At 35.8% G+C, this 8,109-nt stretch overlaps 1 long non-coding RNA gene across 1 annotated transcript in view; it reads left to right on the top strand.

The window, feature by feature from the left end:
* Window positions 1-3,189: 3,189 nt before the first annotated feature.
* Window positions 3,190-8,109, top strand: part of LOC110595827 — an 18,009-nt gene continuing 13,089 nt past the window's right edge. The window contains exon 1 of the long non-coding RNA XR_002482102.1: window positions 3,190-3,353. This is a non-coding gene — a long non-coding RNA (uncharacterized LOC110595827). The remainder of the gene's footprint in view (window positions 3,354-8,109) is intronic.

Genomic DNA, 8,109 nt, shown 5'->3' on the forward strand with positions numbered 1-8,109 from the left:
GTTGTTTTGGGGGGAACTTTATTGGTGTTGATATTTATTTTTATTCTACTGTGGTCTGAGATGGTGCATGGCAGAATTTCAACTTTGTGAAATATGTTTATGCTTGATTTATGGCCAATGATGTGGTTGATTTTATAATATGTTACATGTGGTGATGAGTACAATGCATATTTCATGGTGTTGGGTGGAGTATTCTGTAGGTATCAATTAAGTCCATTTGGTCAAGCATCATGTTGAGGTTCTGGATCTCCTTGTTGATTTTTTATCTTAATGATCTGTCTATGGTCGTGAGTGGGGTATTTAAGACCCCAGTTATGATAGTGTTAGAGTCAATATCTTTTTTAAGTTTACCTAGAAGCTGCTTTATGAAAGTTGGTGTTCCTTTGTTGGGTGCATATATGTTTAGGATGGATATCTCTTGTTGATGGATTGAACCTCTTATGATTATGTAGTGACCTTTTGTACCTTTTTAAATTTTTGATAGCTTAAAGGGTATTTTGTCTTATATTAAGATTGTGGCTTCTGATTTCTATTGTGTTTCATTTGCCTGAACTTTTGTTTCCCATCCTATTACTTTGAGTCTGTGAGTGTCCTTTCTGGTGAGATGAGTTTATTAGAAACAATATATTGCTGCTTCATGATATTTTATCCATTTTGCCATTTTATGCCTTTTCAGTGGTGCATTTAGACCATTCATATTCAGGCTGATTATTGAAATGTGAGAATTTATCCCTGTCTTGAGGTTCTTATAGAGTTTGTTATTGTTGTTGTTTGTTTGCTTTCTCTCTTTTGATTTTTGCATGGATTCATGTGTGTTTTTAATCTTTTCCCTGAATTCTTTGAAAGGTGTGATCATTCTTTTTTCCCTTTCCTCTACATTTAGTGCTTTCTTAAATGTTTCTCATTAAGCTGATCAGGAGGTGGCATAAGCTCTGGATTAACTATATGGGAAAGATTTTACATCTCCATCACTGATGAAACTTAACTTAGATAAGTAGATAATTCTTGGTTGTGATTGTTTATCTTTTAGAACTTTGAAGATTAGTCCCCAAGTTCTTCTACCCTGAAGTGTTTCTGTAGATAAGTCTGCTGCTATTATAATTGGTCTTCCCCTGTAGGTAGTCTGACATTTTTATCTTGTTGCCTTTAGAATTTTTTTTTCTTTTAAAACACTTTGTGAGCTGGGCTCGGTGACTCAGCCTGTAATCCCATTCCTTTGGGAGGCTGAGGTGAGTGGATTGCCTGGGCAGGCGAGACCTCATCCCTACAATAAATCAAAAAAATCAGCTGGGTGTGGTAGCGTGCGCCTGTAGTTCCAGCTACTTGGAAGGCTGAGGCAGAAGGATCGCCAGAGCCCAGCAGGTCAAGGTTGTGGTCGCCAGAAGTGGCCACTGCACTCCAGTCTGGGCAATAATGAGACTCCGACTCAAAAAAAAAACAAAAACCAAACACTTTGTGTAGGTGAATTACTTTGTGTCAAAGTTGGTCTACTCATTTATTGTCTTTCAGGGGTTCTCTGAATCTCTTGTGCTTGAATGGTCATGTCACTGATGAGATGAAGGGAGTTTTCTTGGATAACTTCGTGGAATGTTTGTTCCAGGGTAGTCTCTGTCTCTTTTTTTGCCTCAGGAAATCCAATTACTCTTAGGTTCAGCCTCTTGAAATAATCGCTCATCTCTTGAAGGTTTTGCTCTGTCCTTTTAAGCTTCTTTTCTATCTATCTGGGAAATATTTTTCTATCTATCTGGGAAAGTTTTTGACAATTTGGATTAGTTCCATATGTTGGTCCTCAAGCTCTGAGATTCTTTCTTCTGCTTGGCTAATTCTGCTTTCCATGCATATCAGTTTGTTATTCATTTCATTCACTGTATTCTTTATTGCTGCTATCTCAGTTATCAACTCCTTCATTATATCCTCTTGCCTTTCCTCAGTTCTATTTACTCTCTCTATTAATGTCTTGATATCTGGGGTTGTGGTTTGAGACCAGTCATTCTGGGGACTTTTCATTGTTTGCATTCCAAAGTCTGTATTCTTAGTGTCTGACCTTAGTGTCTGTTTGTGTGATACCCTTCTTCTTTTTGTTTTTATTCATTTGTGTAGATTTTCCTTCTTCCTTTTATTCCCCTCTTCTTTAATTCTGTTATTCAGGGTGGGGGTAACTTTTACTTTTGTTTGCTCAATCTCCTATTCTTCCTTATGCGGATCCTCTGGCTTTGTTTAATTCTGAAGCTGGACTGTGGTGAGAGACTGTCCTTTTTGCCATTTTGAGAATTAATTAAGGTGGAGCTTTGATTCAGAATCTACCTACAGATACCAATATCCATTAACAAGTGTGTGGACCCCTCTGGAACTTACTCCCCACTGCCTTGCAATCTGTGCATGCAGTGGAGGTATAGATTTGCTCCCTGAAAGCAAAATGAGATAAGAGAAAGGAAAATAATGGAAAAAGGAAGAAGGGGGGTTAGAGGAGGATGGAGAGGGAGAGTAATAAGAGGGAACAGACAGATGAACTAACTAACAAATGAAGAGACACAACGACATAAAAGAGTTAAAAAAAACCAAACCTAAAACATACAGACATTTATACAAACACACAAACCAACAAAAAGCCCCTATTAGATGTACTCTCCCTCAAAAATACTCATATACAGACAAGAAGTCTTTAAAAAAAGTAATTAAATAACAGAAACAAAGCAAGTATGAAAATATTATCAAAAACTGAAAGAGAGAGAAAAAAAGTAAAACAAAAAAGCAAACAAACAAACAAAAAATGAGCAAAGCAGTAAGTTCATTCAACTTCCTTTCAGCTCTGATCTCCAACCCATCCCCTCTGCTCTCAGGGTAGGCTGATAGGATTGTTCTCAGAGTGAGTCACATTCCCCAGGCCTATTTCTGGAGGAGGGTGGATCAGATCTGGACTTACCCAGTTTGCTGCCTGTCATGTCTGCCACTCAGGTCTGACCTGTCTATGTCTGATCCAGCATGGGGGATGGGTTTTTATCTCTCCTTGTTTGATGAGATTACCTTAGGCTCCAAGTTGAAGGCTGGGTGGAGCTGGGTGGGGTAATACAGGTCTCTGCCTGTCCCAGACAGAGAAAATGACTGAGGTCAGATTTTCCTCACTGGGAGTGGGGCTTCTCTCCAGCTCTCTCCAATCTTCTCTCTCCATGGATAAGATCAGGGATCCATCCATTTTATTGTCACAGGTGATGGTGTGGACCAGGTGCCAGGTGATAAGAATCAACTGAATTTGGCAAGCTCTTCTCAGAAGAGTCCCGCAGATGATCCTGTGCACCAGCGGCTCCAATCTCCGAGTAATGGGATGTTACAGTCACCTCCAGAGGAGAGTCCAGGTGCGTGAACCCCGTCTCCCCTCAGAGGACTTTCACTCACACACTGGCACACACCTACTCATGAAGAGAGAATTTATGGATGCTGGCTTTTGTGGAGACTCTCACAGTTCAACCTGTCTCATTGCCATCTTGCTGGAAGTTCCAAAGACAATCTTATAAATCAAATAATTTAGTGTTAGGTGTATGAATTAAAGAAAAAGAAAGAAATTAGCTTGTATTTGTTAAATGTTTTAACTCAAAACAAAAAAAATCTAGAAAACAGAAAAATAGAAAAAAATGAGAAATATTAGGCATAAATAAAGCAGAAATATCAAATCTTGGGGGAAGAAACTATCGTGATAATAAGAAAAACCACAATCTGATTATTTGACAAAATAAAGAACAAGATATTTCATCAAGAATAACTAGGAAAAAAAAGACAAAAGCAGGAAGAAATAAAACAGAACTGTTAGATTGGTGAAAGGTGTTTAAAAATCTTAAGGTCATGAAAACATTAATGACTAATTTTGCAAAAGTGTAGTATAAAATATAAAATATTGTAACAATTTATATATATATAATTTTAAAGAAGTGGGATACAATTCAGGTTTAGGCATACAAATGTTCATTATGCAGGTCCCCTTGTTGATGAGGTGTGCCCCTCCTTCCCCTGGCAGTTTCCCCCAACTACCAATCCCACCCCCCTCCACTGGCAGTTTCCCATAAATACCAATACCTTTCTTATAGTATTATGATAATTGTTCAAGGTCCACTTATGAGTGAAAACATATGGTACTCTGTTCTTTGTTTCTGTGATGGATCACTGAATATGATCAACTCTAATCCATCCAAGTTGCTAATGAATGTGAAGTTCATATGTTTATCCTTTTTTATGGCCACATAATAGTCCATTATGTATATGTACCACATTTATTTTATCTAGTTCAGCTTCAATGGGCAACATGGTTGGTTCCATGTTTTTGCTATTATGAATAGAGCTGCAACAAACATGTGTGTGCAGGTATCACTTTGTAGAATGGTCTGAGTACCTCCTATTGGGAATATACCTGGAGCAATTGATATTAATAAAATATAGAATTATTACTTGATTTAGTGGTCAAAAACTTTTTCTTTAAATTTTTTTAGAAAAAAAAAACTGGGCCATATATCGTTTTGGAAGGTTTTTTTTGTTTTGTTGTGTTTTTTGTGTTAGATCTCACTCTGTCATCCAGGCTGAAGTGCAGTGGCATAATCATGACCAACCTAGCATCGAACTGCAGGGTTGCACATTCCTTCCACCTCAGCCTTCCAAGTAGTGGGAACTACAGATGCATGCTACCACGCCCAGTTAATTTTTTAATTGATGGTATAGATGAAGTCTTGCCAAGTCACCCAGGCTATTCTTGAACCCATGGACTCAGGCAATTCCCTCACCTTGGCCTCCCAAAGTGCTGGGATTACAGTCTGGAACCACCATGCCCAGCCAGTTTTGGATGTTGTCAAGTCTTCCAACAAACAGGCCATCCTTATCTTATTGAAAGAGTTCAAAGAATAGAAAAAAAGAAAACAATTCCTCACACATCTTATGAGACATATGCAACCTCAATAATAAAACTGGATTAAAATGGTACAAGGAAATAAAAGTATAAAGCAAACTCATTTATTAACATAGATGCAGGATGCATGAATACACTTTTATGAAACTGAAAACTATACTAACTGTATATAAAATATACCACATATAAATTTGTTTTGTTCCAGAGGCAGAAAATAGTTTAGTATTAGAAAATATGACAGTGTACTTATACATTTTGACAAACAGCATGATAATCTCAGTCACTGCATTGAAATATTTGATAAAAATATCAATATTTGAAAAAGACCAAAATTCAGCACTCATTCATGAATAAAAACAAGACAGAAATAAAACACTTGGTAAATCATTCATGAACCTGACAAAAGGATACTTAAGTTGCATCAAATATTACCTTTACTAATGATACTTTATTTCTTTTTTAATTTTATTTTAAAGATGTGTGGTACAATTCAGGATGAGGTATACAAATGAGCATCATAGAGGTAAATATTACAAAGACCCGTACAAGTCCTCAACTCAAACTAAAAATCATTCTGACATTTTGTGATATCCCTTGTGATAAAGTAGAAGTAGCCAGATTACACCAAGGATCATTCACAAGGCAGAATGTCAGAACACTTAGACTTATAGAATAAATACTTCCCTTAATATATATAGGATCATACTCAAAGTGCATAGTGGAAGAGAGCAGCTTGAAAATTAATTAACATTAGAGTGTGTAGAGAAATAGCTGAACTTTTTTTTTTCTAGATATAGTTGAGCGCCCACAAAACAAGAGCTTAACTCACAAATACTGTTGCCTCTCTAACATCTGCACTTCTTTCACTTCTTTTTCACCTATTTTCTTGATGGCAGTTATTTAGGTCTAAAAAGTTATAATCTATGATTTTTTACTTCAACACAGCCAAAAAGATTATTCCATGCCATAGTAAGGAAGTGTCATCAATTACTAAATAATATTCTTCCAAACTATTTTTAATGTGTGCATTTAAGCTATTAACTTCCTAGTTATCTATTTATTTATATTTTAATTTGCTTAAATTTATTTATTCTATGAAATGTCCAAAAAGGTCAAAACATTCTGATTTATACATATTGAATTAGTAGTGAGATATACTCAATAAAAGCAGGTATCAAATGGAAGGAACATGACAAAGTGAATGCTTAACTTTATTAGGAAATAATTTCTTATGAGCAAATCAAAACTCTAACACAAGAATATATGTTATAATTATTATGTTTATCTAACTACTATTGTGGGAAGATAGCTCTACTGTGTATTTGACATTGAAGCATAGGATTTGGTTTCTCCCAATGTCTTCACAACCACTTCAATAATAAAAATATTTATTAAATGAACTGTATATCACAAATCCAATCACTTTTTTAGAGTATTCAAGAGTTTCAAGAATGATAAAGTTATAAAATTCAAATTGTTAGATTCTTTATAATGCATTGTAGTGAGACACCTTTCAAAAACATCCTTTTTTACATATTAAAAGTACATTAGATGCTTCTGTTCTATTATTTTATTTTATTTATTAAATTTTTATTTTTAAAAGATATGGAGTACAAGTCAGGGTTATACAAATGTTCATTATGCAGGTACCCTTGTTGATGATGTGTGCACCCCCAGCAGTTTCTCTCAACTGTCAATCCCATCCCTCCTCCCCTGCCATTACTGCCAAACCTTTTTTTATAGTGCTATGATAATTGTTCAAAGTCCACTTATGAATGAGAACATATGGTACTTTTTTCCTTGTTTCTGTGATAGATCAGAGTGTGATAGACTCTAAATCCATCCAAGTTGCTGCAAAGACAATATGTTTGTCCTTTATGGCTGCATAATATTCCATTGTGTATATGTATCTCATGTCTTTATCCAATTCAGTTTCTATAGGCAGCACGGTTGGGTCCAAGTTTTTGCTATTGTGAATAGTGCTGCACTAAATATGTCTGTGCTGGTATCTTTTTAGTAGAATGACTTGAGTTCCTCTGGGTATATGCTCAATAGAGGGATTACTGGGTCATACGGAAGGTCAATTTCCAGTTCTTTCAGAAATCACCACACAGTCTTCCAAAGAGGTTGCACTAGTTTGCATACCCACCAGCAGTGTAGGAGTTTTCTTTTTCTGCCCATCCTCACCAGCATCTGTTGTTATATGTTTTATTAATGACGGACATTCTTATTGGGGTTAGGAAGTATCTTAATGTGGTTTTGAGTTGCATTTCTTTGATGATTTAGTGAGACTGAGCACTTCATGTATCTGCTGGCTGCCAGTATATCTTCTTTTGAGAAGTGTCTATTCATGTCTTTTGCCCACTTTTTAATGGGGCTGTTTGTTTGTTTGTTTTCCTTTAGGCATGTTTGAGTTCCTTGTAGATCATGGATGTCAGGCCTCTGTCAGATATAGAGTAGGCAAATGTTATTTTTTTGTTTTTTGTTTTCCCTTTTGTGGACTATCTCCCCTCTCTTTTGATAGTTTATTTTGCTTTGCGGAAGATTGTTAGTTTGATGAGATCCCAAATGTCTATCTTATCTCTTATGGCATTGGCACCAGGGATTTTTATCAGGAATTGGTTGCCAGTTCCAATTTCCATAAGGGTGTCTCCTGCATTTTCTAAGATGTTGATGGTTTGACGTCTTACATTTAGGATTTTGATCCATTTAGAGTTAATTTTTGTGTATGGTGACAGGCAGTGGTCCTGTTTCAATCTTCTACATGTGATTAGTCAGTCTTCCCAGCACGCTTTATTGAATAACTTCTCTCTCCAGTGGTTGTTGGTGGAGGCTTTGTAAAGCCTATTATTTTAAGAAAGTAACCACAATATAAATAGTTTTTGTAATTATGCATTATATTTGTATAATGTTTTAAGGTTTTCAAAAAACTTAAAAGATATATGACCTTACTTTTGGAATATTGTAATAAGTTAAAATATCATAAACTATAACTTATTTATTTATTGCCAGCATCTAATAAAACATTTTTTTTGCCCATGTAGAATTTGGCTGGGTCATTTCGTCCTCTTTTATTCAAAACAGGTATTATTATTATTTTTAATTTCATTTTTTTTCTAACAGTTTTGCATGGCATTAAGACCATGCATAAGAGATTATTGTGAGCCAGGCTCGGTGGCTCAGCCTGTAATCCCACGCCTTTGGAAGGCTGAGGTGAGTGG

Source organism: Carlito syrichta, unplaced genomic scaffold (assembly GCF_000164805.1).
Source record: "Carlito syrichta isolate Samal-C Ts95f unplaced genomic scaffold, Tarsius_syrichta-2.0.1 Scaffold304612, whole genome shotgun sequence".
NCBI lineage: Eukaryota > Metazoa > Chordata > Mammalia > Primates > Tarsiidae > Carlito > Carlito syrichta.